General features: G+C 42.1%; 1 long non-coding RNA gene across 1 annotated transcript; it reads left to right on the forward strand.

Annotated features, from left to right (window-relative positions):
* Positions 1-6,762: 6,762 nt before the first annotated feature.
* On the forward strand, positions 6,763-9,458 carry LOC309373875. Its single transcript, XR_014170262.1, has 2 exons — positions 6,763-6,901; positions 8,967-9,458. It is a non-coding gene; the product is annotated as an uncharacterized lncRNA (long non-coding RNA).
* Positions 9,459-10,433: the final 975 nt, after the last annotated feature.

Here is a 10,433-nt window from a genome sequence, read left to right on the forward strand (position 1 = left end):
TGCCACTGAAGTTTGGGAAAAGCAAAATTCAAAGCTAGTTGGGAGCAGGGGTTGTCCCTGAACTGAGATGTGTTCCAAGGTTGTAGTTACACCCCTTACATACCCTCGTGTTCCTCTTGCAAGTAAATGTTGGAGTTATGAGTGAGTGTATGGGGAATATAGGAGATTAGAAGAGAAACTCAGCTATGGTGAATTTTGTTGTTGTGATGAATTTTTGTCTATAGCAGCCTTTCTTAACCTGTGGGTCCCCAGCTGTTGTTGAACTACAATTCCCATCACCCCTAGCTAGCAAGGCCAGAGCTCAGGGATGATGGGAGTTGTAGTCCAGCAACATCTGGGGACCCACAGGTTGAGAACCGCTGGTCTATAGCTAATGATCGCTGTCATGGGCACTACTTGGACTCAGTACTATCATCTCTATCTTGATATCTCTCTCCTCTGAACTGAGTTTGCAGACTGACAGAGGAATGTGGCACAAAACAGATTTCTCCCAAACCATGCCTATCAGCCCTCAACCCAGAAGCCAAAATGATGCTTCTACATATGCCACACAAAGGAAAATATTGAGGAGCCATTCTAGATCTTTAGCAAAAGTCAGGCGTTTTGTGATAGAAGAAAAAGAAGGTTCTTAAGTACATTATTCTGAAATATTAACTGGATAATGACTATGACATGTGGCAGAATGGCAAAAATTCACAAAAAAACCTCTAGCAACTATACCACGATAAACTGTAAGTGAAGAATGACCCGTAGTTAGAGGATTAAAACATATGCCAAGATTATTATTTAAAAGTCTTTATCCGTGTAAGTATATTGTGTTTACTACCCACTGGTAATTTTCCTTTATACAGTCGTTTCACAGGTCCCTTTCCATCTTCTTGGCATTCTTAAATCTCTTAAAGGCATCTTTCATTCCCTCCATGTTTGTCCTCTTCAGTCAGAGTTCCTCTTGGCCGGCATCTTTCCAAAAGCAGTCGAAAAAATTAAAAATAAACAAACAGCCCACCACTCCCTGTTACTACCTTGCGGCACTGCAATTTCCCCCTCTTTTCTTTCTTTCTTTCTTTCTTTCTTTTTTTTTTTTGAAGGCCTCACTAAAAGCAACATGTGCTATATCCACATAATTCTGAATTGCTAAAAGGTAGATCAGCCTTTATCTTTGATGCTGCAAGCGTTTGATCTTTATTATTGCTGATTGAAAACAGCAACATCAAAGATGTGTAAATGACTATTTCGATCCACTTCTCATGGTACTAATTTTTTTGCACTGTGTGACTGTGAGGCACAGAGAAGAGAAACCCATAGAATTCTTTCCACTCCTTTAAAAAGAAAATCTTGTGTGTGGCTATCAGGTTCTATTCCATAGAATCATAAAATTGTAGCGTTAAAAGGGACTACAGAGGTCATCTTAGTACAACTCCCTGCACTGCAGAAACTTTTTATCCAATGTGGGATCTCATGCCCCACAGACTAAGCTATCAGATCAGTCCAGTCAGATCTAAGAGCTATGAGCAAAGACTTCAGACGAACATCTGGTCAGGAGACGAGATGCATTGCTCTGGGACCAAGCATAATCCAAATCTTCCATCTTCAGAAGTGGAAGCCCCATCTTTCAATCTGGTGGAACGCTCTCCCACAAGAGACCAGGGCCCTGCGGGATTTCAAATCTTTCCGCAGGGCCTGCAAGATGGAGCTGTTCCGTCAGACCTTTGGGCAGGATGCAGTTTGACTTACTTTCCTTTGTATAAAACAAGCCCCCAACCCACACAGGAGGGTGGGAGGCCCCCAACCCACACACAGGTCGTTGTGGAAACACTTGGTCCTGGTAAGTATTAACCACTTTCAATTCCAACCTGATAATTGCCACCTGCCCAAATTTTAACTTGTCTGAATTAATGTTAAGATGTATTTTAATTAATTGATGTCTGTTTTTACGCATATTGTGTTGTTTTTATGATATTAGCCGCTCTGAGTCCGGCCTCGGCCAGGCAGGGCAGGATACAAATAAATAAAATTATTATTATTATTATTATTATTATTATTATTATTATTATTATTATTGCCTTTTTCTGTGGGTAGTGTTTTGGGGGAATGTATTCTGTACATGTTTGGATGCACTTTCTTCTACAGTCAAACTGCATGTTCACAATCTTCTAACACACATTGCTGGCTCCAACCTTCACGATTTTCAGCTGCAATGAAGAACAAAGTACATGGTCTATAAATGGCTTGGTCACATAAACCTACCTACAATAATAGTTCCTTGATAGGAAGCTGATCTTTCTGTACTGTAACTTCATTACAGCCCCCGTAGCATAGGAGTGTAAGAACATAAGTAGAGCATCTGTTGTTCAGACCAAAGGCTTATCTGTTCCAGAATCATTTTCACAGTGGGAAAAGAGGCCTATGGGAAGCTTGCATGCAGGACCAGAACACAATAGCACTCTATCCAACTTTGATACCCAGCATCTGGACCCAAGAGACCTGGAAAAATAGCAGCAGAAAAATATGGAACCATACATGGCTCCACAGTATGCAACTGAGCAAAATAATATCTCCATGTAGTTGCTTAGATCTGAGTTGGAAAAAAGCTCCCCGAAGAGCACATCCTCAGGATTCCTGCTAACTTCCATTCCATGATTTACAGGAGTGTAAACATGCAGGGAATGTGGTGTTGGAAGAGCACATCTTTGTTTGAGATTCTGTCCTGTTATGTGATGCCCAGAGTCTTCCTGATGTGGAAGGCATTGAGGTGGAAGGCAATGAGGTGTTGCTCTTGACGGTTGGAAGTTGCTCACAACGTAAATACATAAAGCTGTGTGCTCAACATGCAAGCCTGGTTTTTTAAAAAAAGCAAGCGGGGTAGACCTTGGTATTGGTCATTAGCATTGCATATACTGAACAACAGTGAAGTAAGTGCTTGCTTAAACTATACTAGAATTCAGAATCAAACATGGCAATTGAAGGCACTTATATAAAATTGTCCAATCTGAATTATAATAGTAGCACAATAGCATAAACATATCAAAGAGTTCTGGTGCTGGCGTACTGAAGCATACATAATCTGCAATTGAAAAATGCTCAGAAGTCTGGAAGTTCTTCACTTTTTAAATATCTCCTGACTCTTCTCAGAGAACAATTTCAAGTTGATATGGCACTTCCATACACGATCGTTGTAATGGCTGGTTTTGTTGTGATACAGAGCTTTGCATTTGAACTAGCAGATGGGTTTAAACTCACTTTGAAAATTGGGATTAAAATCTGAGTCTCATTATGTGAAGGGGGCACATGTCTCCAAACCACTTGGGCAGGGGGGAACATGCATTAGACATGCACCATTAATGGCTGCACCTCCCTGCCCAAGTCCGCAGAGCCTAGGAAACATGCTCTGTAGTTGTGTTATGGTTCAATGTCCCCACACACACAGTCCCACATTGCATGAGATGGTCTGAAGGGGCTTCTAAGATCATTTGACTGAATGTGCTTGGAAGCATCTGCCCAGTCAGGTATCCTGATAGCACTGAGTAGTTAAACAAGCTTCAATTCTCTAGGGTTGCCATATTCCCCAAAATGAAAATCCAGACATTTGCTGATTCAACACAAAAAATCTGCTCGGATGCCATTTCGCAGCCTGCTCATTGTGCATGCAAGGACCAGTGTCCACAGAGACAATGTGGGCACACCACAATTTCCCTTACCTGTTCTCTATTTAAGCATAATGCTAGCACAGGACTTCAGCGACTCTGGATTGTTTTCTGTGTAACATTAAAGGAAATAGTCCATCAGCACATCATTGTGCAGTGGAATGTTCTCTCCCTCTTCTCCCACTGTGTGCCCCATAAATCTGTTCTGTGGTTTTCCCCAAACTCCAGAGCAGATTTGGGGATGATGTGGGGCACATGGAGTTGGGGGAAAGTTTCATTGCACTAGCAGTAATCCTTGCACAAGTGCAATTATTTAGGTGAACCCCACCCCCACCCTCTGTGGGGACAATTATTTGATCTGTCAGTAGGTATCACAAGAGCTGAGATTTTTTGGCAAAATTCTGATTTTGCCACCCAATGCTAAACTGAAATGTTGAGCGCATACAAATTAACAAAGCTAGCTCAAAACTAGCTTCCTCACCCTGAGATCTCTTGGCCCTCTAAGTGTCATAGCTGTCAACTTTTCCCTTTTCTTGCGAGGAATCTTACTCGGAATAAGGGAATTTCCCTTAAAAAACAGGGAAACATTGACAGCTATGCCAAGTGTGCGAGATCTATGTATGTGATAAAGTGGTCATCTACATGGGCTTTTGTGCATTTTCAGAAGTGGAAAACAAAAATATTTACAATTATGGGATGGAAATGAAGTAACAGATATCAATCCTAAAATACCAAAATAGCTGTTTCAGATTCGAATCACAAACTATGAGGGGGCTGTAGCTTGTCTATTATCATAGCAGTGACCTAGGGTGGATCTACACACAAGGGAAAAACGCTATAAATAAGTCTGGAATTAGATTATTATAACAATTTTATTTTAAAAAAAACCTATGGAAAAACATGTAAAAATTCCCTGCTCTCTGTTGCCATCTGGTGTTGCAAGTTTATAATAGCACATTCAATAGTTGTTTTTGCTAATGTAGCTGAGTCCCTAGTGTCAAGGCTCTGCTACCCACTGAGTGGATCACAGGATATACAGCCCTCAACAATCTTTTTCATCAAAACAATTGCTAATGTAACACAAGGGGCACATTTCTGGAACTCTGCTAAAATCCTTCGGCTTTGTACTAATTAAAAAACTAGTGAAAGTTATTCTGAGTATTCTGACAGTGAATCTAAGCCAGCAAAGATGGCATGTGGCAGGGAGCAAAGGCTGCAAAAGGTCTGAAGGCCAAAAAAAACCCCTGTAGACTCTGATGCATACATTGAAAAAAATGGAGCAGTCTTGGCCACTGACTGGTCAGCAGCCTTAAAGCCCATTAGAAGAAAAGCAAACTATAAGTGTAATCCAAAATCAAGCATTTCAAAACCTTTTAGATTTCAATGGGATGAAGCAGAGGACGCGCTTAACTCTCCCAGTGGAACCAGGGTCACTTAAAAGCATGTTTAACTTTGACTGGCTAAGACAGAACATTTCACTTTTTCTCTAGGAAGTACAAGCTCTGTTAATCTCTAAAATAATTAATACATGTGCTAAGCTTCCTGGCATGATCCAACATTCAATTTGGTTGAAAAGAGTGAAAAAGTGATATGGTAGCAAAATGTCCCTATCCTGTCGGTATGGGTGGCACAAATGACATCCATGAAAGGTTTAATTTGCATTATAATGAAACTTTTTCCTGCCTGCCTAAAAATCATATTATACATGTGGAAGACATCCGTCAAAGACAACCTGAGCACCTATAAATTGTAACCTTAAGTTCTGCTTTGGAGAATTGCCTTTGGTTAAGACAGAAATGGGCAATCACTGTAGTTGTCTAAAATATCTGAATCAAGCAATCTGTTGATTTAAATAATTATTGTTTACCACCATACTTAAAAATCCTATTGATGTAACTGCGACAAAGATTGCTTATTGATGCTGAAAATTGCATTAGCAAGGTCCTTTCATACACCAAAAACAAAACAGCCCATAGATTTTATTCTTGGTGTGATGATAGTGATAGGCTTGATTCAGACTTGGCGGCATGGTATTTTGTTCCCATATGATAGAGTTGGGCGGCGGGATGGCTATGATTATTATTTTTTAAGCAAACTCTATCTATATGTGAAAACATACGAAAAATGATTGAATCAATCTTGCTAGGCACAGAGACACTATAAATCAATGTACCAGTGATATGTCGTCGTCTTCTTCGGTGATCACTCGTAGCCGAGTAAGATTGTCTTCCATGAACACTGTCTTAGCAGTGAGTCCGTAAGTGACTATGGAGGCCAATTCTGGATCCCCACGTCCTTCCACAGTGGGGACATAGTTTTCTGGGCAGGAGTTGATCACGGTGAGGGTTTGCCAAATGTGCTTTCCTCTTAGCTCATTTCTCCTTTTCGCCCATGACACCTTTGGTAAAGGCTGTTCTCCAGTTGGAGTGCTCAGAGGCCAGTGTTTCCCAGTTGTCAATGTTTATACTACATTTTTAAAGATTTGCCTTGAGAAAGTCTTTAAACCTCTTTTGTTGACCACCAGCATTATGCTTTCCATTCTTGAGTTGGGAATAGAGTAGTTGCTTTGGAAGATGATAATCAAGCATCCAAACAACATGACCTGTCCAACAAAGTTGATGCTGAAGAATCATTGCTTCGACACTGGTGATCTTTGCTTCTTCCAATACAGTGGTACCTCAGGTTACATACGCTTCAGGTTAGATACGCTTCAGGCTACAGACTCCGCTAATGCAGAAATAGTACCTCGGGTTAAGAACTTTGCTTCAGGATGAGAACAGAAATCGTGCTCCAGTGGTGCGGCAGCAGCGGGAGGCCCCATTAACTAAAGTGGTGCTTCAGGTTAAGAACAGTTTCAGGTTAATAACAGACCTCTGGAACGAATTAAGTACTTAACCCAAGGTACCACTGTACACTGGCATTAGTTTGTTTGTATTTCCAAGTGATGTGTAAAAAATTTCGGAGACACCGTTGGTGGAATCTTTCAAGGAGTTGGAGATGGTGTTTACCAGTGATATGTAGGCACACCGCTTACAAACCCATCAAATGCTAACATCAGAGTCAACACGAGTGGAACTCTAAAATATGGAAATGGAAAATTCCACCTCCGAGCTCAGGGAGGAGGATGAGCTGGAGCTTGTCCCAAGTGGTGGTGGAGGCTGCTGCGAGGGAGCATCCCGTTGCTCTCCATGACTTGTCTGTGGCCGCTGCTGCCAGCCTTCTTCCTTGGGCAGCTTGCAGTGGATTCTGGAGAGCAGGTAAGGAGGAGGAGAGGCTGCCACACCAAGGCCCAGCTCCATGTGACGCACCAGCTCTGATGGACAGGCAGAGGGCAGGGCCACCCTGGGCAGAAAGAAAGAGGGAGTGTAGACCAAGGAATCTTGTGTATACACACAAGATACACAGACACACACATCTATATATATACATATATATGTAAATGGACCCCTGACCATTAGGTCCAGTCGTGGCCGACTCTGGGGTTGCGGCGCTCATCTCGCTTTATTGGCCAAGGGAGCTGGCGTACAGCTTCCGGGTCATGTGGCCAGCATGACTAAGCCACTTCTGGCGAACCAGAGCAGCGCACGGAAACACCATTTACCTTCCTGCCGGAGTGGTACCTTTGACGTGCTTTCAAACTGCTAGGTTGGCAGGAGCAGGGACCGAGCAACGGGAGCTCACCCCATCGCAGGGATTCGAACCACCAACCTTCTGATCAGCAAGTCCTAGGCTCTGTGGTTTAACCCACAGCGCCACCTGTGTCCCATATATATGTGTGTGTGTGTGTGTTGTGCATCCATGCTTTGTTCAATCTTGCCCCTTTCTAAAATATATTTTTTGGTGTGTGTTTTTCTTTTTGTGAATCTGCCAAAGAGTAAAATAAAATAAAATCGGGATTAAGGGGTTTTCTCAGGACAATGGAGGGTATGGGTCCCATTGATGAAGTGGTGATGGCACTCGCCCTTCTTCTGATAGGAAATGCTCTGCAGGAGGGGGACAAAAATGAGGGCTCAAGGAAGGTCAGTTGGAGGGGGTGTCCCTATTTTCATCTGAAGATTGTTGGAGGGAATGCCATTACCATTCCCATGTTTTCATGGCATGTAGTTGGAATGGCTTCGAAGTAGGAATGGCTTCAAAGGCAGTTGATCAATTCTTGGCTTTTACAGGAATCGCCGTAAGGTCCTGCTTTTGTGATGGAAGAATCAGTGCCACAATAGCAGGTTTTGTTGCCAAATTATGCCGCACATCTCACTAGTTAACTTAATTAGGAACAGAACAGCTGAAACATAGCTTGACCAAATCCACCAAACAAATTTATATGTGCGTGTTTGGCAGATGGGAATTGCACGTGAAATCCTTCCTGGCAGTCTAGGGACAAAAGATAATATTTGTTTTTCTTCTGGAAAATCAAGACAAGCCTTCATGTGGGAAGATAATCCCCCTGATTCTGGCTGGGAGGCTGGCTTGTCTGCCTCTTTGCCTTGGGAGCTGTATTCTGCAAAACCCATGTGTGATGCAGACGTCCAGACGGACTTAAGATAGCCGTTTCTTGGCCTCCTCCTCTTCATTAAGAGCACTGAATGCAAATGAATTAATTAGCACATTCCAGTGAATGTGCTTCATTTATCAGGAGGAAGAAAAACGGCCCAGTGATAATCAAATGGTTTAAGAGTTAATTGAATACAGAAATCCTGGATGCAAATGATGTGAGCTCAACTTGGCTTAACAGGCATCTTAAGTTTTAGCTATGCTGCTGCAGGTTTTTGTTTTTTTGTCTGTTGTTGAAAGAGGGGGTGTTAAGAGGGAGGGAGAAGAGTGTTTGCCGGGAAGGGTGTGTGTCAAAATTTGTTCCTTTCTGGATCTCGGCAATCCAGCAGGATTTGTCTGCCACTCAGGTTCTTTAAGATAAATATGACCTAACAGCCCTAAATTTGCATTTCAAAGTGTAATTTTGTCCAATCGTATTCATAAGTGGTATACTTGATTGCGGTGATACTGTAGGTTATGATAACTGGCTACCCAGTTCAGGTCTTGGGATATAACAATGCTCTCATTGCTACACTACAGAAAGACATACTGCAATGTTCACTGTGTGTTGTCTCGCCAAATGAACTAGCTAAACATAAAAAATAAAAACAACTCAGTCTATAATATCATTACATAAACCACATGAGTTGATGGAGGAAGCCGGTCATACTCTTTGACTGAAACAGTTTATTTAGTAAAAGAAAGTTGACAATTGACAAGCAAGTCTTTCCATAAAACCAAATCTGAGAATTCCACTCCTCCGTCTAATTAGCTGTTACTAATTTCTAATTTCAGGCTGCAACCAAAGAGGCCAGAATGAAAAAAGGGAAGCAGTGAGCTCATAAAATATATTTTCGTCTCCATCTTCAAAAAGGGGCAACAGTGCCATAAGTGGATCTGTGTCAACAGCTGCCCTATGGAGCTTGTGAAAACCTTCCTTCAAAAACTCATCAATTGCTAGGCAAGTCCTCACTATATATATTAGCCCCCCTACATACCTTCCAACAATTTGGGTTGGCACTATGAGTTATCCTGCTCAGAGTGTGTGGAGTAGGTGCCACCTGTCAATCAAAATAAAGCAACACTCTTTAAATCTTGCTGATGAGGAATGAAATAGAGCTTTCTCACTCTTCCCCACACCTGAAATCATTGACCTGGATGCTATTGTGGTGTGTTCACAGATGCAGACATGCATAGCGACTGAGATCCAGAAAACTGCATTCTTTGTCTCTCTGAAAGCATTCCTCCTGTGTCCAATTATCTTTTTAAAAATTATTATTCTCTTGGTTCTGGCGTTTCTTCCTTGCATCATCTAGTCTCTTGTTCATGTTCTCAGTAGGCAATGCTACAGAAGCATAATGCCTCCAGGCAGCTACCAGTAATGGGACTAAAGGGTTAAGAAAGAAAGAGAATAAATCCAAATGCGGTTAAGAACTAATCTGAGGGGATGTTACCTCTTCAAGGCAATTTCCTCACTATGGCAACCACAAACACATCCCCACCTCTGACACCAGTGCATGCCACCGAGCTAGTGGTAGGAAAAATTGTTACTTTAAGCAAGACTTCTGTATATTTGCCTGCTATCTGGCAACTTGCCAGCCTCCTCAATTCAGTGGCTTCTCTCGTGTTTGCCCATGTCACTGGATCTTGCCGTAGCAGTGATACCCCGACTTTTCTTTGTTTTCCCACAGTGGAGTACTGGCTTGCCGGCAGTATATTTTGAGAGACACACAGTGCACTAAAGAAGCCTTTTTCAAGATGGATGAATGGCACATTTTCCCCTGTTTAAATAGGTTGGCCTTAGAAGCATTCTGTGTGTGCCAGTCTGAGCTTGTCCCTGAAAGGCTGTTGCTAATCTGAAAAGTCACATCTGCTGTGGCAAAATATATGAAAATTGCTAAGATGCCAGCGAACACTTCATTTTTTTAACTCCTCGATAGCCTTGCGACACAGGAGGCGGAGGGTCAGTGGTGGGACTTATTGACTTGCTGTATAATTACGACAGAGAGACAGTAATTTAGCTTGCTTTTAACCTCTTCTTATGAGTGGTTAGAACAATGGTTCCCCAAGTATCCATGAACTTCTCAATGTCATGTAATTCCTCTCGCTGAAGAATCAAGGCCACCCATTAAACTACTTGTCAGAAGATTGCATTTTCAAGGGCTGAGATTGATTTGTCCCCCAAAATTCCCCTCAGATTTATCTCTGAAAACCCCAGTGCTGAAAAGTATCCAACGCTTGTGTGAGATCAAACATTGGCCA

Source organism: Podarcis melisellensis, assembly GCF_964234715.1.
Source record: "Podarcis melisellensis genome assembly, chromosome: 7".
NCBI lineage: Eukaryota > Metazoa > Chordata > Lepidosauria > Squamata > Lacertidae > Podarcis > Podarcis melisellensis.